Below are 21662 nucleotides of genomic sequence, written 5' to 3'. Positions count from 1 at the left end.
GGAGTAGCCATTCTAATATCGAAAAACATCGAATTCCAACCCAAAGTTATCAAAAAAGACAAGGAGGGGCACTTCATACTCATCAAAGGTAAAATCTTCCAAGAGGAACTCTCAATTCTGAATATCTATGCTCCAAATGCAAGGACAGCCACATTCATTAAAGAGACTTTTGCTGTTTCTCAATGTAAACTGCTTTGTTGAGATCAGATTATCCTAAAATTTCATTCTAAAGTATTTGCTGCGTATCCAAGAAGAAACCAACAAAACTTCCAGGTCATAGATGGCACACATGATTGAAAATATATTATAAAAGAACTTCTCTTTTATTTGATAAAGAATTAAGTTTAATTATGTTTACATCGATAAAGTATTTTCTGTTAACTGATAATAACAAAGTACTCCTTATCATTTTATACACATTGTATTGGAAATTTAAAAAATATTATGCTCGAAGGAATTGCTCAGTGGGAGCCCATCATCAAGGAGATAGTTGTTTCATTTCCCAGGACTACAGATAATAACAACACTAATAAATAATCCATTAATGTCTAGTAGGGTGACAATAACTTCTGCATGTGCTTATTTTTTCCTTCTAAGAAGCACTGAAGCATCCACACTGTGTTCATCTTTCTTCTTGAGCTTCATATGTTCTGTGAATTCAATCTTAGTTATTTTGAAATTTTGGGCTAATTTATCAGTAAGTGCAAAGCATGTGTGTTCTTTTGTGACTGAGTTACCTCACTCAGAATATTTTCAAGTTCCACCTATTTGCCTCTGAATTTCATGAAGTCTTTGTTTTTAATAGCTGAATAGTAATCTCTATGTATATATGTACCACATTTTCTATATCCATTCCTCTGGTAAGGCAGATCTGAGTTGTTTCCAGCTTCTGGCTATTATAAATATGGGTTCTATGTACACAGTGGAGCATCTGTCCTTATTACATGTTGGAGTTTCTTTTCAGTATATGTCCAGGAGTAATACAGATGGGTCTTCAATTAGTACTATGTCCAATTTTCTGAGGAGCCACCAGCCTGATTTCCAAAGTGGTTGTACCAGCTTAGAATTCCATCAGCATTGGAGGAGTGTTCCTCTTCCTTCATATGCTCACCTGAGTTTTTAATGTTAGCGATTCTGACAGGTATGCAGTGGAACCCCAGTGCTGTTTTGATTGGATTTCCCTGATGACTAAGGATGTTGAACATTTTTTAGGAGCTTCTCAGCCATTTTGAGTTTCCTCAATTGAGAATTCTCTGTTTAGCATTGTTCCTCATTTTTAGTAGGGTTATTTGTTTCTCTGGAGTCTAACTTCTTGAGTTCTTTGTATATATTATATATTGGATATAGGATTGATAAAGATACTTTCCCAATCTCTTGGTTACCATTTTTTGGACAGTGTCTTTTGCCTTACAGAAAGCTTGCTGATGGGTGTCTGATATGGCTGTCTCCTGACAGGCTCTGCCAGAGTGTGACAAATACAGAGGCAGATGCTTGCAGCAAACAATTGGACTGAGCATGGGATCCCCGATGAAGGAGTTGGAGAAGGGACTGAAGGAGCTGAGGGCATTTACAGCCCCATGGGGGAAACAACAGTGTTAACTGTCCATACTCCCCATAGCTCCAGGGGATTGAACCAAATGAGTACACATGGAGAGACTCATGACCCCAGCCGCATATGTGGCAGAGGATGGCCTGGTTGGACATCACTGGGAGGAGCAGAACTTAAGCCTGACTTTGTTTGATTTCACAGTGTAGAAGAATGCCAGGGCCTAAAGTCAGGAGTGAATAGGTGGATGGGCAGGTGAGGGAGAACCCACATAGAGGCAGGGGGATGGAGGATGGCATAGGAGGTTTTAGAAGGGGAGATTGGGAAAGGGGAAAACATCCAATAAAAATATATCCAATAAAGAAAATATCCAATAAAAAACATAAAAAAATAAATTTTAAAATAGATCTGCATGTGCTGTTTTAGATAGTATAATATTATATTTATTGATAGATATATCATAACAAATGATTAAAAGAATAAAGGTACAGTTTTACACAAATAAACACTGATTCAAATATTTTACTTTTGTATTTGCCTAAATTGCATAGTACAGTGAAAGTATACAACTTTATATTTGAAACTGAACTTAAATGGTATTAAGTGATTTAAACATAAGGAAACAGGATAGCCTGTATAATCTTGATGCCCAGAGGCGTGCTCTATTTGAAGAAATTAATTTTCTCCATCATTCAGACAGGTTTTTATCAGACATATGCAATATACATAGCATCCTTTACTTCTACTTTTATTGTTGCCACTAAAAGATTTTAAAATGTATGAATAAGCACCATTTTGCCTACAAAGTATGTCATATACCAAAACTACGAAAGCTCCCTGATTTTTCAGGGGTAATCTGATTCTCCAACTGTGATAAACTGCACTGCCTTTGGCCTTCTGGTTTATCCATTTAGGAATTGGATTATTGTGTCATAAAACAGAGGAGCAGTAATATTATTGTTCAATTATAATCGTTATTAAAAGTTCTGAATCATGCTATTGCCAGAAAAAGGGCAAGGGATAATACTTGAATGAATGAATCATAAATAACATCTCAATATTTTTGTGTGTGTCAGGAAAAATATAAATACTAATCAAATATAACCATTAGGATTTTAGAATTTTGAGTCAGATAAAAATGTAGAATTTCTAACACAACAATATATTTTGTATTTTAATGATAGATTGATTATGTACATCAACAGAACATAGCATTTATATGCATTGTACAGTTACTTTGAGAAAATCATGGGGTCAGTTGTGCTTGCAATGGACATAATAGTTGACCTTTAGAAACCACTTAGGGAATGGTTTTAACATCTTATCCACTTGGAAAAAAGGTTTGATCATTTTTGTTAATTAAAATGTTTCTAAATCACTGTAAATTTGGAAACTGACAAAGCCACAGCCAGCTTTTTGAGGTGATATGCAATTGTGATGTTTTGTCTTCGAAGTCAATGTAGAAGTATATTATCAAAAATATCGGGAACTACTTTATATGGGTTATAACTAACTCAATTATCCAATAATTTTTTTGTGTTCTCAAAAAATAAATTAATAAAAGAAAGAAAAGAAAAAGAAATTGCACTCCTCCAGAGGACAAAAACAGACACTAACAGAAGCATGTAAATTTCAGGGGTTAGTTGGATATATGTGTGCTTAATCTCTGACCAGAAAATAGGATGCATGGCCTTATTATGTGAAAGTTGGAGCATTTGATAAAACAGGGATATATATGTGCTATTTTAGAAACGTTGAACTTTATTTACATATAGTTTCCAAAATGACATGAACATGTAACACATAAAAGGTATGTATAATCAAATGAGATTGGATATTGTTGTGATGTTGAAAAAAGAAGATTTTATGGACTACCCCTGTCTGTCATTGTTGACAAATAGGGAAATTGGAAAAGAAGTAATTAGAGGGCACAGAAATAACAAGAAAAATCAGGATAGTATCATCTCACAGATAAGATACACAAAGTCTAAAATTAGCAAATCAGAGGCAGTATCAAAAGCTACTTTAAATTTATGCAGAAGGATAAATTGGAAAACATTTTATAATTAGAATAATTAATGACTTTCTGAATGGAAATTACTGCTAAATGGTACGATAAGGTACATTTCAAAGATGAATAATTTAGAGATATGTAAGACAAAAATTAGTAATTGCTGACCTTTAAAGTAAGAACTACAGTAGTCCAAAGTAATAGGAATATGCTTAGTTTTATGTTCACAGGAAGAAAATATTCAGCCAAGAAAACTACAAAATATAATCAAGAAACTTAAAAATAATACACAGGAAGCAAGAAAAAATAATACTCAGTTCTTAGAGGAGAAACAAAAATGATCACATTGTGAATTCCTCCTTAATAATTCACTGATTTTATAGTTTCATAGCTGGTTCTGGGACTATGAACCATTGTAAGGGATTCAAACTATAGGTCATGTATTTGGTAATAAAATCTACCAAAAAACTCCACAAAGATTAAAGTAATATATAGTATAAACACACACACAGAACACACACACACACATACGCACACACACATATACATTTATAATGACATGTGTTACATCTGTCTTCAGTTAAGGGAGGTATCAATCAAGATGGCTTCCAGGTGAGATTGTACTAGAACATATTTTTAATGGTAAATAAACAGATATTCATGAGATAGTGCTAAAAATAGAAAAGTGGAAGAATGTAAGCAAAATATGGAAAACATCCAGCAGATAAAGATAACTCTGCTGATGCCGTAAGGGGGAAAGGGCTATATAAGCAAATCGATCTGGAAAGGCAAAAGACTCAGAATAGCAAAAACAACTTTTAACAATAAAATGATGCCTAAACGATTCACCATTCCTGACCACAAGCTTTACTAACAGAGAGTAATAGTGATAATAACTGCATGGTATTGGTACAGGGACAGACCCATTGATCAATAGAATAGAATTGATTACCCAGAAATAAAAGCACACACTTGCAGGCATGAACTTTGACAAATCAAAGATATACAATGGAAAACAGAAAGCATCTTCAATAAATGGTAATGTTCTAGCTGGCTATCAGTATGTAAAAAGAAAGAAAGAAAGAAAGAAAGAAAGAAAGAAAGAAAGAAAGAAAGAAAGAAAGAAAGAAAGAAAGAAAGAAAGGAAGAAAGGAAGGAAGAAAGGAAGGAAGGAAGGAAGAAAGAAATAGACCCATATTTGTCACCATGCACAAGCTCAAGTCCAAGTATATCAAGGATCTCAACATAAAACCACATACGCTGAATCTAACAGAAGAGAAATTTGGGAAAAAGCCTTTAACTCACTGGCACAGTCTGGCATTTCCTCAGAGAATTGGACATAATACTACTTGAGGACACAGCTGTACCATTCCAGGGCATATATCCAGAAGATGTTCCAATGTGTATTAAGAACACATGCTCCACTATGTCCAGAAGCTGAAAACAGCCCAGATGTTCCTCAACAGAGGAATGGATACAGAAAATGTGTTACATTTACACAAGGAAGTAATACTCAGCTATTAAAACCAATGACTTTAGAAAACTCAGAGGAAAATGGATAGATCTAGAAAATATTATCATGAGTGGGGTAACTCAGTCACAAAAGAAAACACATGATATGTACTCACTGATAAGAGGATATTAGGCAAAGAGCATGGAATGCTTATGATACAATTTATGAACCACATGAAGCTCAAGAGGAATGAAGATCATACAGTGGATGCTTCAGTCCTACTTAGAAGTGGGAGCAATATAATCAAGGGAAGTAGAAGGTAGGAGGGAGTTGAGAGTAATAGAGGATAGGGAAGAAAAAAAGAGGGGCAGAATCATGTATGGGAGAGATGGAGGAGATGTACAGAGGGTCAGGAAATAAGAGAGGTGTGTAGCAATGGGGAAGAGGAACTGGAGGTAGCAACCAGAAAGTCCCAGATGCCAGGAAAGCAAGAACCTCCCAAGATGCCACATGGATTACGTTAGCTAAAATACACTCAAAGTGGAGGTAGAGCTGTTGAGACTATATCCAGAGATTAGCCATGGCCCTCCAGTTGAGGGATGGGGCCACTGGCCAATCTCCAACATTTTAAACCAGAATTGCTCCTCTCTAAAAGAAATACAGAGATAAAGATTGGAACAGAGGCTGAAGGAAAGGCCATCCAGTGACTGCCCCACTTGGGGATACATCCCACATGCAGACACCAAACCCAAACACTATTGATGATGCCAAGAAGTGCTTGCTGACAGGATTCTGATACAGCTGTCTCCTGAGAGCCTCTGCCAGATCCTGATGAATACAGATGCAGATTCTCTCAGCCAACCATCAGACTGAGCATGAAGACCCCAGTGGAGAAGTGGAACAAGGACTTAAAGGGCTGAAGGAGCCTTATCTGGTGCCAATGGGAGGGGAGGTCCTTGGTCCTGTGAAGGCTTGATGCCCCAGTGAAGAGGAATGCTAGAGCTTTGAGGCAAGGGTGGGTGAGTAGGAGCACCATCACAGAAGCAGTGTAAGGGGGTGGGGTGGAAGAGGGGTTTTGCAGAGGGGAAACTAGGCAAGGGGATAACATTTAAAATATAAACCAATAAAATATGCAATTAAAAAAGAAGGAGAAGAAAGGTAGGGGAAAGAAGGAAATACAAAATAAAACTTTTTCAAATAAGTCATAATAGTATAAAACTTATTATATGCTTACTAAATTATATTCAAGAAAAATAAGAAAATATTTAATTTGCAGTATTGAAGCATATATAGTCATTAACTGATTTTACATAAACAGACAACAAAAGGCAAATGACATCTTTTGTCTCTTATGAGTAGATGGTAGCTAATTCTTCTGTTTTCTTTGTAGTTGTTTTTCTGTGTTTTTTTTTTTAATTTAATTTGGTTTGGGGGGTCTTGAGGGGTTCTTTTAAAAAATGAAGTTCCCTCAAAAGCAAAGAAATGATTAATGTGGAATAGAAATTTGATTTAAATGACAAGAGTAGAAAACATTAATACCAGTAATTGTATGGCTGAAATATTTGTGGAAAGATGCAAGAAGACGCAGAGATGGTATTGTGAAGATAAGCTTATGTGCTATATTATAATCCAAACCAAAAACATAAAATATGAAATTAAATCAAATTAATGAGTGGTTTATGTCACTACACCTATAAGTAATGGATTTGGACCCAATTCTCAGTGTCATGTGTAAGGAGTCTCCAATAAAATGGTCAGTCCGAGATGAATGAAGACTCAGGTTAAACTTACTGCTGTGCCTAACTAATTTGAAATAGCAGCAAGCTAATACACACAAAGTAATCTTTATATGTAAAAGTAGCACAATTTTGGATATAATATAAGCACTATGAAGTGGATGTTACTTCTCCACATCCCTTCTGGAGCCACTGCTACTTGTCTGAAATAGAAAGACTAGCTATGTTTCTCAGCCTGTCAGGGTGAATGGACATATTCTCCTTTAAACAGACAATTAAAAGAATATATTAAAGAAGCTGGGCATGCTGGTACATGCCTTTAATCCCAGCACTCAGGAGGCAGAGGCAGGCAGATTTCTGAGTTCTAGGCCTCTAGGCCAGCCTGGTCTACAGAGTGAGTTCCAGGACAGCCAGGGCTATACAGAGAAACCCTGTTTTGAAAAACCAAAAAAAAAAAAAACCGAAATATATGTCTGACAGTATGCTCCTTTGGAGTTTGAAAAATATTGATTGATAGATTAACAGGCCTTTTATTGACATTCTACCATTTTTAAGGCATGGTTGGAGAATTTCTACAAAAATAGTATACAATCACTGTTACATAGATTCTTGAATTCAAGACTTTTCTATTTCTGTTTCTAAATAGACTTCTACTCAAAAAAGTATATTTCAATATGGCTTACCATGTTTTTTTTTTCAGGCCTTTGTCAATTATCTAATATATATATATAATCTATCTATCATCTATCAACTGGTTATCTACCATCTTCATCTATCATTAGCTCAACAATCTCTCTCTTTCTCTATCGTGTATCAATGCCATCTTTTTATTGTCTACCAATCCACTCAACTTCCAAATATATTCTGTTATCAATCACCTACACTTGCTTTTTTCAATGGTAGACACAAACATAACTTCTTTTATTCTTTAAGTCACTTGCTTGGACTGGGAATAATGACTAAAATATTCACTTATAAACAAAAAGAAAAGACAATTTTACGATAATTTTAGCTTAAAATGTAAAATAAAGTAGAAAATATTTTAATTGCAATTAATTTGTTGAAAAAAATTTTCTTTAAAAACTGTGACAAACTTTTGCATAAATATGTATATTAAAATATATATTTTATTTTGCATATATATACATATACATATGGTTATACATGCAATATTATATCATAGTATCATGCTTTGGTCTTTTTGAGCAGTGCAAAACAAAGTTCTTTATATCCTAATATATTTTAATAAAAATAGCATCAGTATTATCGAAATATCTATATAGTTACTACTTTATGTAATATTCTAAGAATACACCTGTATAATATTGTGATAGCATAACAATTATGGTATTAGTATTTTTAAGACTAACATTATGCTATATTAACTTATGCTTATTTTTACACTATTGTATAATTACCTTACTTTTAACCTGGACCTTATGTTCAAGGTTTCATGTTTAATTAAGCCACTAGAGATACATTGACTATTAAAAACTATGGAGCACATATTTCAGGGAACACAGAGACTTATTTAGAGACAGAGCTACACTTTCATAAAATACATCATTTTTCTCCTGTGATGCATGACATTAGGACTTACATTCCTTGATGCCTTGGATCTCACTATGGCCACTGTGACCAGTTTTGTTGGCTGAAATAGTGCATGTCACATACAAAACTCATTCTTGAAAAGAGACTTTTGCATCACTTGGTTGTAGGAACACAAGTCTGGAAATTCATAGGAGGAAAATAGATGCAGTATAAAACAGAAATATCCTGAAATGGACTATTCATTTAATCAGAAGAAAGCATTCTTTATTCCCTGTAATGTCAGTAGAAAATAAACACTAATCATATTGTAGAACTGAGATAAGAAGATGCTTGCTGCAAAAGTTAGCAAATACTGAACACAATAGTATAGTAGAATATCCTGATTAATTTTAATATATCATAAATATCAAAGTAAGAATATGATGCCAGCACAAACAATACATATTCACACTGAAAAGCCAATACAGTATATGTCTGTAACTTCTCTATGTAGCTCATCTTGGATGAAATGCATATCTTTTATGTTTCCTTGACTTAAATCCAGTAAGACCTGAGATACTTCAGCAACCATAAGAAAACAACCTCTTAGGGATTATGTGTCCCCCTGGAGTGTGCAGTTTGACAATAGAGGAAGTAGATTTGTGTTACAAGAAAAAGATATGAGCAAGTTTCTTATATCTTCAAGAACAATATTTTGAGTTTAAGAATATGAAAAATATGAATAGTTTCTTAGCAGTATGATGTTTTGCAAGCACAACATGATTTTTGGCTTGCAACAGACAATTTCACCCTAAAACTTTTCTTTGAGAAAGTTAGAAGTCAGTATTACTTTTATGTCACTTGAAAATATTATGGCATATGAGAATCACATGAATTTTTTAGTAGGTCTACTGATGATAATAGGCCAGAGATGTTAAATACTTTACTAAGAATTAAGTAACTTGCTAGCAAAACACAGTTAAATGAATCATTTATTCAGTAAAATAAATTTTTTTGTTCACTGTTCTTTAAGAAGCGTCAGCATGCCTTAGAAATCTTGTAACTAGTGAAAATATTTCATCGCACTAATGTATGTATGTAAGGCTAGTGGAATATTACCATTATTGAATTATCTTTTAATTTTTACATAGTAAGAATTAAGTTTCAAAAGGTACATGTCAGTTTAAACTGCTCTTCTATTTGGAGACGACATTAGTGACACGAATATTTGATTTTTTTTCTGTATTGCAATATACACAATGTAATAACAAGCCAAAAGATTATGTAAGTACAATAATTGATATACAATGTTTTTATTCATACACTGATTACATGATTATTTTGAGGAGTGGTTTTATTTAGCAATTGCAGAAATCATTAGTTACTTTGTGGTTTAGTGTAACTAAAAATTTCCTAACTTTGATGATTTGATGGTACTTTTCATATATACTTATGCTTTCAATACATACATGTATAGTTTTCCCCATGACCAATAGCAGGGCAAAAACTGAATAGACACAGTATCTGATCCATCATTTTACTTGAACTGTAATTACCTCTCATTATTCCTTAAACAGAACATTGCATAAGCTAGATGAGTGTACTACATGAACATTGCTTCTTTGCACTGTAAATGAACTCTAGAAACCAATATAGTGATGTGTCAACTGAGAGAAGATGAAATACCATTGTAGGCAGAGCCCCAAACACCTCACTGGATTCTTGAGGCATTAGAAGCTGACCATACCTTCTGGATATTTTTAAACACCAATCTAAAATACATCTATTTTTATGCTGTTTATTTTTGGTGCTTGATTTATTTACATATGCCTAAAACATGATCTCAAATGTGTATCATTATCAAATTAAGCCTCATAATATTTTAATGTGTGTGTCTGTCAGGAACAAAATAATTTTTCTTTTATAGTAGTACCTCTAGGCTAAAAACAGTATTTGCAGGTGTCATGGAGCAATATGTAGACCCCTTTACTTTAGTCAACACTGATATTCATTAAAAATCAAGAGAAAATATTTCTTCATATAAAAACTGCCTCCAAAACCTTATCATGTGTTGATAAGAAAGTATTGTCATAGGATATCAATGCTAATGACAATCTGCTACTAACCTTGAAAGACTGCAAAATGAATCTTCCCTTCTTGGTATGTCATTCACAATCTGTCAAGACATACTCTTCTCCTCCACCCTTAGCTATATTCCTTTCATCTATTCTGTGTGTCTGCAAACAGTTGAGTAATATCAATTCATAAGCCTAAAGCACTATAAGTAAGCCTATGGTGAAGTCTAATCTAAATTCCTTGCTAGAAGACCACTTCTTTCAGCTCCAGGCTGTATAAAAGCAAGTGAAATTAGTGTGAAGAATTAACTTTCTTTACTAAGAATACATTAACTAAGACCAGTTGAACTTCTCTCAGTGTGTGAAATTTCATCGCACAGAAATACTATTTTTAGTCTTACAAAATCTAGGATACATAATAAAGAATAGTCAGATTTTAAAACTACATTTTCATCATTAGAGTTCTCATACTATTGTTACTCTTTCAAATACATTGTTTCCAAATGTTGTTCTTGGAAATTAATACTGAATATATTTTAATGTATTATGAGAATGTTATATTACAAAGGGAAAATAGACACTCAAGAATAATGGTTGGTTCCTACAAATTTTAGCTGAAAGGGCTATTCATGGGGAAGGTGGTAAATGTTAGGAATTTCCAAGAATTTTCATTATAACTTTATGAGGTATTTTTGATTTTATATTTCTTTATAGTTTTAGATTTCTTTTGTTGTTATTCATTGTATGAGACTGAGTCAGAACTGAACTCCTGGTTTTGCTTCTGACTTCACAAGTATTTTTTTTTTTACTATGATACTATTTACTCTAATTAAAACATATATTCTACGAAATTAGACATTTAATCCTCTTTGTATTATTGAACACACCCCACTTCTTGATAGATTTCTTTTGGAGATTTCTTTGTTTTTTCGATATTTTATTTACATTTCAAATTTTATCCACTTTCCTCATTTCCCCTGTGAAAACCCCACTATCCCTTCCCCCTCCACCAGCTCACTAACCCACCCACTCCTGCTTCCCTATCCTGGCATATTCTGACACTGAGACATCCAGCCTTCACATGACCAAGGGCCTCCCCTCTCATAGATATCCCACAAGGACACCCTCTGTTACATATGTGCCTGGAGACATGGGACAATTCATGTATACTCTTTGGTTGGTGGTTTAGTCCCTGCGTGCTCTAGGGGTACTAATAGGTTTTTCTTCCTAAGGATCTATAAATTCCTTCAGCACCTTGGGTCCTCTCTCTAGTTACTCCATTGGGGACCCTGTGCTCAGTGCAATTGTTGGCTGAGAGCATCCACCTCTGTATTTGCTAGGCACTGGCAGAGCCTCTCAGGAGACAGATATATCAAGCTCCTGTCAGCAACCAGTTGTTGCCATCCACAATAGTGTCTGGGTTTGGTAACTGTATATGGGATAGATCCCCGTGTGGGAGAGACACTGGATGGACTTTCCTTCAATCTCTGCTACAAACTTTGTCTCTGTATCTCCTCCCTTGGGTGTTTTTACAACCCCCCCCCCAAGAAAGACCAAAGTAGCCACACTGTGGTCTTCCTTCACCTTGACATTTCATGTAGTCTGTGAATTGCATGTTGAGTTGTTGGGGCCGGCCTGCGGCTCTCATGTCCAGATTTGAGCCTGGAAGGCATCTTGGAACTGGAAGAGAAGAGGGAATCTAGGCGGGTAGAAAAATAATGGAACCAAGACAAGCTAGTCTGCTCAAGGTCCAAATTTTTAATAGTGGACACACTTTATAAAGGAGAGGGGAAAGCCTATTCTTGCCAAGCTGGAGGTGACCACATGTAGTCTCAGGAATAGCTGGCCAACTCCCAGCAGGTAGCAGCAGAGGCAGTGGCTGAACAATAGAGTGATCCAGGGAGGCAAGCTCCACCCTAAGTAATCCCCTTAGTGGCAACAAAGTCAAGGTCTGGCTCAGCCTGCTTCAGGCTTGTTGGAAGCTACATTTCCTCCCTGCTATTAATATTAAAAAAAAAAAAAAAAGCTGGACTGAGGCACAAAATTTATTTATGCTCCATAGTTCTGACTGATTTCCTTGGGTCTAGTGAAGAAACCCGTCTCATTGGGATTCCCTAACTTTTCTCATGGTAAACCCTTCTTTGGTTAAGACTCTCCTTAATGTTCTAGTAAACAGTCTGCAGACCAGCCTTGAGCTGCTGGCTCTGTCTTTTGTAATGCTTAATTAGTTACTGAATAGGTAACTTCCTTACTGAATTCCTACTGAATTCCAAGTTGTCAGCTTCAAGGTCTTACTAGGATGTTGGAACACTGGCAAAGGCTTAACTATGCCAGAATTCAATCTTAAAAGGCACTTATAATAAGATAATACTAAAAGAGAGCACGTGGATCCATACACCAGACTAACGCGGGGATAGGGTAAGAATGTATGGGTTATGAGAACACCAAAGTTCCAGCAGGTGAGTTTTCGTGAAACTATTTGCCTTGTGAGTACTCTCAGGCCTCTCGGCCTGCCTAGCAAACTTCACTGGAGTGTGCTTAGCATTCACTCTCATTTTTATATTTCTGCTGAAGTTCCGGAATGTACTGCAATCTGGGAGAGGAGGCTGTGTTCTAATTTAACTTTTTTAAGTAACTAAGAATATTTTGCTATCTTCCCTGGGATACTCTAATCCTGGAATTATTACTAGACCAGTCCAAGATTGAGTTAGAATAACGGGTCACATGAGGGAAAGAGAAGAATCACTAATCTTGCTAAGTCAGATTACACAGTCTCTGATGTTCTTTTTACCTTAAGGTTAAAAGCTTGAAGCAAGGCAGCTTCACTTGTCCAAACTGGAAAAATGGCAAGCAAGAATGGGTCAAAAACATGTACCCAAATCAGCTTTCTTGTTACTAAAGTCTGGGCACTGAGCGAACTTACCTGTTAGTTTGTCACACAAATTAGCCATCATGCTTCTGCAGCGTTCTGTGAAGAAAACCTATGCTTTTCCCTTTTCTAATAAAGTAGCTGTTCAGGATCAAGCCATATGCCAAAAAGTAGGTCCTTTTAAGATACTACAAGGCATTTATTAAATTCTTTGACATCCAAATTTCAAAATTCTAAAATAGAATGATTTAAATAATGTGCATGGGAATGCACTAAATAATATGCACAGGGATATAATTCCCCCTTCTTTGTCTTTTAAGAAGCTAGTTTTAAAGTTCTACAATACCTTGTCCTTGAGAATTAATAATTTGTTGACAAAACATCTCAAATAATTGACTGATATAGTCAGTATTAATGTAACATGGGAAGTGACTAATAGCACTTTCAATTGTTTCTCTTGAAGAGCGGTTGTAACTAGAAAGCTTGAAAAGTTATTAGTAGTCACATGTGTATAATTTATTTATTTATTAACTCAGAAATAAGAGCATTTATTTGCAGCATTTTATTAAGTATGAGTCCTCAAGAATTAACACTATTATGTGGAAACAAGTAGTAACTGAGGATGCTAAGAGCAAAGAAATTGACATGCACAATTTCCAAGACTACTAAAATATTATCTTAAACCATAACCATTGTGAATATATAAAGAATGAGATTATATATCCAATCTATCTTATATGTAGGACCTATAGACTGCCTGAGATATAAATCTAGCATGGCATTGTTTTAAGATGTCCAGGCAATCTAGAATAATTTAAATGTCCAAAAACAACCTTCTTAAAAGGACAGCATTTTTTCTTATGAGTTGTATATGTATAAGCAACTGCAAATTTGAGGAGAATTAATAGCATCTGAAGGATGAACAATCTTAAGCAATGTGAGCTCTGAGATATAATATTGACTATTAATATACAAATTAAGGTTTGATTGTTCAGCAGTTTAAAACACCATCCACAGCACACAGCTTAATTATCTTTGCTGAAGCAGGGGGAAGCTCAAAAGAATAAGCATGTAATCTAATTCACATCTACTTATTTCCCATAGAGGGTTGTTTTTAAACACAGTTCTTGGGATGCATGCATTCATGAATTTATAGAAGATACAAAATCATGCATAAAAACAATTTTTTAACTTCTCTTTGGGATATTGATTGTCAATTTTATTTAAAATGATGGTATGCAACAGATCAAATATTAATATTCTGTAATGACCAAATTAATTGTTGTTTGGAACAAGGAACAGACACTTAGTCAGGTTTTTAAGACACAATTTTTGTTATAGTTATCCCAAACTATATGAATTTATCTTATAATTCTTTGTTAGCACCACAGCAGCTTAATAGGATGCTGAAACTGTGCTTTGAGGTGAACGCCACCTCAGCCTCGCCCTTGCCCTTGAGAGGCATTAGCTAATAAAATACTTTTCACTTAGAAAACAATATACACTGAAAGATTCAAACTCTTAGCTTCTTGATTATAGCTCACTAGAAGCAAAATACTTTACAATTATCAGAATGTAAAGGAAACAACAAACCTTTAAATCTATAATAATTTTATATGAAGTAGGCAAGCCAGATTGTAATGCCTTTATAAATTCTACAGCCTGATTGACTTTTTATAAATTCTGAATTTAAACATTATTTCAAACATTTGAATAGATCTGCAACAATGTTTTATTAGTTAAAGGGAATTTATCCTGAAGGCAGGGAGGGGGGAGGTTCTCAGAACTTTCCTCATCACAGTTTGTGAAACAAAGGAGCTTTTGGGCCAACTTCCCAGAGGTTGCTCTGAACTTGCACTAACTCAATCATAAGAAAAAATTTTCCAACCCAAGCATTTTGGCCCTCCTGTAATGAGGACAGAATTTAGAACTTTTAAGTTTCTTTGTAATATTAGATTATAACTACAACCTTGGGAAAGCAAAACCTAATTTCAAAACAATTTATCACCTTAAGAATCAACATTAAAGCTTCACTACCACATTGCAAGATTTGGCTGCGAATTTATACCTATGAATGCATGACAGTGCAAGCTTTAATGCATCATTAAAGAGACCTTGCTTTAAATCTTATCTTAATCTTACTTTCTAGGACAAGAATCACATTAAATATTATCTCAGCTAGAAGTATCTTTAGGAGGCCCAGTTTTTTGGCCTGCTATGCCACATGTTTGAAAAGACTCCTGAGTTGCCAATTTAAGGTTAACCTTCTGTTACCAATGTAACAATTATTTAATCTAAACCAATAACTTATGACCTGACTGTGAAAACACGCAGAGCACATTACCTGTAAAAAAACAAATGAAGCAGTTACACTTAGACCAATCAGAGAATATTAATCTGTTCTACCTATAATTATACAATAGAGAGCACTTTGTAATTAGCTAAACGCAATAATCACGAATGCAGAGAATTTTCTTAGGGCAAAACCATCTATCAGCTTTTTAGCCCCAACACCATGAGGCTGCAGACTCTCTTTTTTTAAAAAGCAAATTTTCCAGCAGGGGTCCTCCTGCTGTGCCTGATCCTGTGGCCACTCTCGGCTTTGCTATACTAGCAGAGAAAATTTTAGTCATCTTTTATCGTCCAACATGCAGAACATTCATTCATTCATTCAGACTAGACATGAACATAAATGAATTGAACACGTAAACAGACTGGTGCACCAGACATTAGACAAGACTTTAGACAAAAACAGAAAGAGGGCAGAGAATTTCTGCTGTAGGGCCCAGAGAGAGCAAAGCAGGGCACCCCTAAAATTTTTATCTACTTCTGGGACATTTTCCTCCCACCTGATGCAGTTTCTGACTGCAGCCAATCTGCCTGAATATTTAATCCCTTTTATTAAACCCTTTTATTTCTCTCACCTAAAAAGCAGCTACTGGAAGCTGCAGCTGCCTGCCTGCCTGTTGAGTTCCTAGTTCCCGATATCTCACTGCTGAACCTAAGTGAATCCAGCACTCGGGTTTAGCACTGTTCCAGCTTAGCCCATACCACACCTTAGCAGCCGTTTGCTTCTCCAGTACGAATTTTCTTTAATTCTTTTCTTCTTCCATGGAGCTCCAAACCAGCAGTGTTTCTTCCAAATGTCCTCTGCCATTCTCAGGTCCTGCATTGGTTTGCCAAATTGTTGGGGCTGGCCTGTGGCTCCCGTGTCCTGATTTGAGCCTGGGAGGTATCTTGGAACTGAAAGAGAAGAGAGAATCTAGGTGGGTAGAGAAATAATGGAACCAAGACAAGGTAGTCTGCTCAAGGTTCAAATTTTTAATGGCGGACATGCTTTATAAAGGAGAGGGGAAAGCCCATTCCTGTCAAGCTGGAGGTGACCACATGTAGTCTCTGGAATAGCTAGGCCAATTCCCAGCAGGTAGCAGTAGAGGCAGTAGCTGAACAATAGAGTGATCCAGGGAGGCAGGCTCCACCCTAAGTAAACTCCTTAGTGGCAACAAAGTCAAGGTCTGGCTCAGCCTGCTTCAGGTTTGTTGGAGGCTACATTGGGTATTCTGAACTTCTAGGCTAATATCCACTTAACAGTGAGTGCATACCATGTGTATTCTTTTGTGATTGGGTTACCTTACTCAAGATGATATTTTGTAGTTCCATCCATTTGCCTAAGAACTTCGTGAATTCATTGATTTTAATAGCAGAATAGTACTCCATTTTTTTAAATGTACCACATTTTCTGTCTCCATTCCTTTGCTGAAGTACATGTGGGTTCTTTCCTGCTTCTGGCTATTATAAATAAGGCTGNTATGAACATAGTGGAGCATGTGTCCTTATTAAATATTGGAGCATCTTGTGGGTACATGCCCAGGAGTGGTATAGCTAGGTCCTCAGATAGTACTATGTCCAATTTTCTGAGGAACCACTAGACTGATCTCCAGAGTGGTTGTACCAGCTTGCAATCCCACCAGCAATGGATGAGTGTTCCTCTTTCTTCATATCCTCACTAGCATCTGCTGTCACCTGAATTTTTGATCTTAGCCATTCTGACTGGTATGAGGTGGAATCTCAGAGTTGTTTTGACTTGCATTTCTCTGATGACTAAGGATGTTGAACATTTCTTTACGTGCTTCTCAGCCATTCAATATTCCTAGGTTGAGAATTCTTGTTAAGCACTGTACTCTATTGTTAATAGGGTTATTTGTTTCTCTGTAGTCTAACTTCCTGAGTTCTTTGTATATATTGGATATTCACCCTCTATCAGATGTAAGGCTGGTAAATATCTTTTCCCAATCTGTTGGTTGCTGTTTTGTCCTATTGACAGTGTTCTTTGCCTTAAAGAAGCTTTGAAATGTTATGAGGTCCCATTTGTCAATTCTTGATCTTAGAGTACTGGCTATTGGTGTTCTGTTCAGGACATTTTCCTCTGTGCCCATGTCCTTGAGGTTCTTTCCCACTTACTTTCCTATTAGTTTCAGTATATATGGTTTTATGTGGAGGTCCTTGATCCACTTGGACTCGAGCTTTGTACAAGGAGAAAAGAATGGATCAATTTGCATTCTTCTACATGCTGACCTCCAGTTGAGCCAGCACTATTGAAAATGCTGGATTTTTTTTCCACCGGATGTTTTTAGCTCCTTTGTCAATTATCAAGTGACCATAGTTGTGTTGGTTCATTTCTGGTATTCAATTCTATCCCATTGATCTTCTTGCTTGTCATAGTACCAATACCATGCAGTTTATATCACAATAGCTCTGTTGAACAGCTTTAAGTGAGGGATAATGATCCTACCAGAGGTTCTTTTATTGAGGAGAATAGTTTTTGATATCCTGTTTTTTGTTTTTGTTTGTTTGTTTCCAGATGCATTTGGAAATTGCACTTTCTAACTCTATGAAGAATTGATTTGGAACTTTGAAAGGGATTACATTGATTCTGTAGATGGCTATTGGGAAGATGGCCATTTTTACTATATTAATCCTAACAATCCATGAGCATGGGAGATCTTTCCATTTTCTGAGATCATCTTCATTTTTTTTCTTCAGAGATGTGAAGATCTAGTCATACATATATTTTACTTGCTTAGTTACAGCCACACCAAGATATTTTATATTATTTGTTACTATTGTGAAAGGAGTTGTTTCACTATTTTCTTTTTCAGCCTGTTTATCCTTTGAGTAGAGGAAGGTCACAGATTTATTTGAATTAATTTTACATCCAGCAACTTTGTTGAAGATGTTTATCTGGCTTGGGAGTTCACTGGTGGAATTTTTGGGGTCACATAAACATCCTGTCCTTTCATCTGCAAATAGTGATATTTTGACTTCTTCCTTTCCAATTCTTATCCCTTTGACCTCTGTTTGTTGTCTGATTGTTTTGGATAAGATTCTGAATACTATACTGAACAGGTAGGAAGAGAGTAGACAGTCTTTTCTAGTCCCTGAGATTAGTGGGATTGCTTCAAGTTTCTCTTCATTTAGTTTGATGTTGGCTACTGGTTTGCAGTATACCGATTTTAATATGTTTAGTTATGGGTCTTGAATTCCTGATCGTTCCAAGACTTTTATCATGACAGAATGTTGGATTTTGTCAAATGTTTTCTCACCATCTAATGAGATGTTCATATGTTTTTTCTTTTTCTTTGAGTTTGTTTATATAGTGGATTATACCAATGGATTTCTGTATATTGAACAATCCCTGCATCCCTGGGATGAATCCTACTTGATCATGGTGGATGATAATTTTGATGGGTGCTTGGATACGGTTTGCCAGAATTTTATTACTTTTGCATCTATATTCATAAGGGAAATTTGTCTGCTGTTCTCTTTCTGTGTTGGTTCTTTTGTAGTTTAGGTATCAGTATAATTGTGGCTTCGTAGAATGAATTGGGTAGTGTTCCTTCTGCTTCTATTTTGTGGAATAGTTTGAAGAGTATTAGTGCTAGGTCTTCTTCGAAGGTCTGATAGAACTCTGCACTAAACCCATATGGTCCTGGACTTTTTTTTTTTTTTTTTGGTTGGGAGACTATTAATACTCCTTCTATTTCTTTAAGGGATATGGGATTGTTTAGATTGTTTATCTGATTCTGATTTAACTTTGGTACCTAGTATCTGTATAGAAAATTGCCAATTTCATTCAGATTTTCCAGTTTTGTTGAGTATAGGCTTTTGTAGTGGGACCTGATGATTTTTTGGATTTCCTTTGTTTTTATTGTGATGATTTTGTTGATTTGGATACTGTCTCTGAGACCTCTAGTTAGTTAGGTTAATGGTTTATCTACCTTGCTGATTTTCTGAAAGACGGATCTCCTTGTTTGGTTGATTCTTTGTATAGTTCTTTTTGTTTCTACTTGGTTGATTTTATCCCTGTGATTTTTTTCCTGCTTCTACTCCTCTTGGGTCTATTTCCTTCTTTTTCTTGTAGATCTTTATTTTGTGCTGTCAAGCTGCTAGTTTATGCTCTCTCCAGTTTCTTTTAGGGGGCAATCATAGATATGAGTTTTCCTTTAAGCACTGCTTTCATTTTGTTCCATAATTTGGATATGTTGTGACTTCATTTTCCTTAAATTCCAAAAAGTCTTTAATTTCCTTCTTTATTTCTTCTTTGACCAATTTTATCATTGATTAGAGTGTTGTTCAGTTTCCACATGTATGTGGACTTTCTATTGATTATGTTGTTTTTTTTTCTTATACTTTCAAGAGCTGTTTTTAATTAGATATTTCAAATTCTATCCTGAAAGTTCCCTATACCCCCACACACACTCCACTACCCACCCACTCCCACTTCTTGGCCCTGGCATTCCCCTGTACTGGGGCATATAAAATTTGCAATACCAAGGGGCCTCTCTTCCCAGTGATGGCCAACTAGGCCATCTTCTGCTACATATTCAGCTAGAGACATGAGCTCTGTGGGTACTGCTTAGTTCATATTGTTGTTCCACCTGTAGGGTTTCAGACCTCTTCAGCTTGAAGACAAGCCTTAGTCCTTAGTGTTCTGATAGGAGGCATGGTCTAATTTCAATCTTCTTGTATCTGTTGAAGAATGTTTTTGAGCAATTATATGGTCAATTTTAGAGAAGGTACCATGAGGTGCTGAGAAGAAGTTATATTCTTTTGTTTCAGAATAAAATATTCTATAGATATCTCAAATCCATTTGGTTCATAACTTCTGTTATTTTCACTGTTTCTCTGTTTAGTTTGTTTCCATGATCTTTCCACTGTTGAGAGTGGGGTGCTGAAGTCTCCCACTATTATTGTGTGATGTGCAATGTGTGTTTTGAGCTTTAGCATATTATCTTTTATAAATGTGGGTGCCTTTGCATTTAAAGCACAGATGTTTAGAATTGAGAGTTCATCTTGGAAGTTTTTTACTTTGATGAGTATGAAGTGTCCCTCCTTATCTCTTTTGATAACATGGGGTTGAAAATGAATTTTATTCAATATTAAAGTGGCTATTCCAGCTTGTTTATTGCCCCCATCGTTTTACACTGAGGTAGTGCCTGTCCTTGTTACTGAGGTGGGTTTTCTGTATGCAGCAAAATGTTAGGTCCTGTTTAAGTAACCAGTCTGTTAGTCTATGTCTTGTGTGTGTGTGTGTGTGTGTGTGTGTGTGTGTGTGTGTGTGTGTGTGTGTGAATTGATTTTATTGACATTAAGAGATATTAAGGAAGAATGATTGTTGCTTCCGGTTATTTTTAGAGTTAGGGGTAGAATTATGTTTATGTGGCTCTATTCTTTTTGGTTTGTTAAAAGAAGTTGATTTTCTTGCTATTTCTAAGGTGGAGTTTCCCTTCTTGTATTGGAATTTTCTAATTATTACCCTTTGAGAAGTGGATTTGTGGAAAGATACTGTGTAAATTTTGGTTTTGTCATGGAATACCTTGGTTTCTCCATCCATAGTAATTGAGAGTTTTGGTGGATATAGTAGCCTGGGCTGGCATTTTTTTCTCATGGTGTCTGTATGACATGCTTCCAGAATCTTCTGGCTTTCATAGTCTCTGGTGAGAAGTCTGGTGTAATTAGGATAGGTCTGCCTTTATATGTTACTTGAACTTTTTACATTACTGCTTTTAATATTCTTTCTTTGTTTTGTATATTTGGTGTTTTGATTATTATGTTACAGGAAGAATTTCTTTTCTGGTCCAATCTATTTGGAGTTTTGTAGGCTTCTTGTATGTTCATGGGCATCTCTTTCTTTAGGTTAAGGAAGTTTTCTTCTATAGTTTTGTTGAAGATATTTACTGGCCCTTTAATTTGGGAATCTTCAATCTCCTCTATACCTATAATCCTTAGGTTTCACCTTTTCACTGTGTCCTGAAATTCCAGGATGTTTTGGGTTAGGAGCTTTTTTCATTTTGCACTTTCTTTGACTGTTGTGTCAATGTTTTATATTATATCTTCTGTACTTGATATTCTCTCTTCTATCTTTTGTATTCTGCTGGTGAT

The sequence above is a fragment of the Mus caroli genome, chromosome 4 (assembly GCF_900094665.2).
Source record: "Mus caroli chromosome 4, CAROLI_EIJ_v1.1, whole genome shotgun sequence".
NCBI classification, from domain to species: Eukaryota; Metazoa; Chordata; class Mammalia; order Rodentia; family Muridae; genus Mus; species Mus caroli.
The sequence above is the reverse complement of the archived record's forward strand: the minus strand, read 5'-3'. Positions refer to the sequence as shown.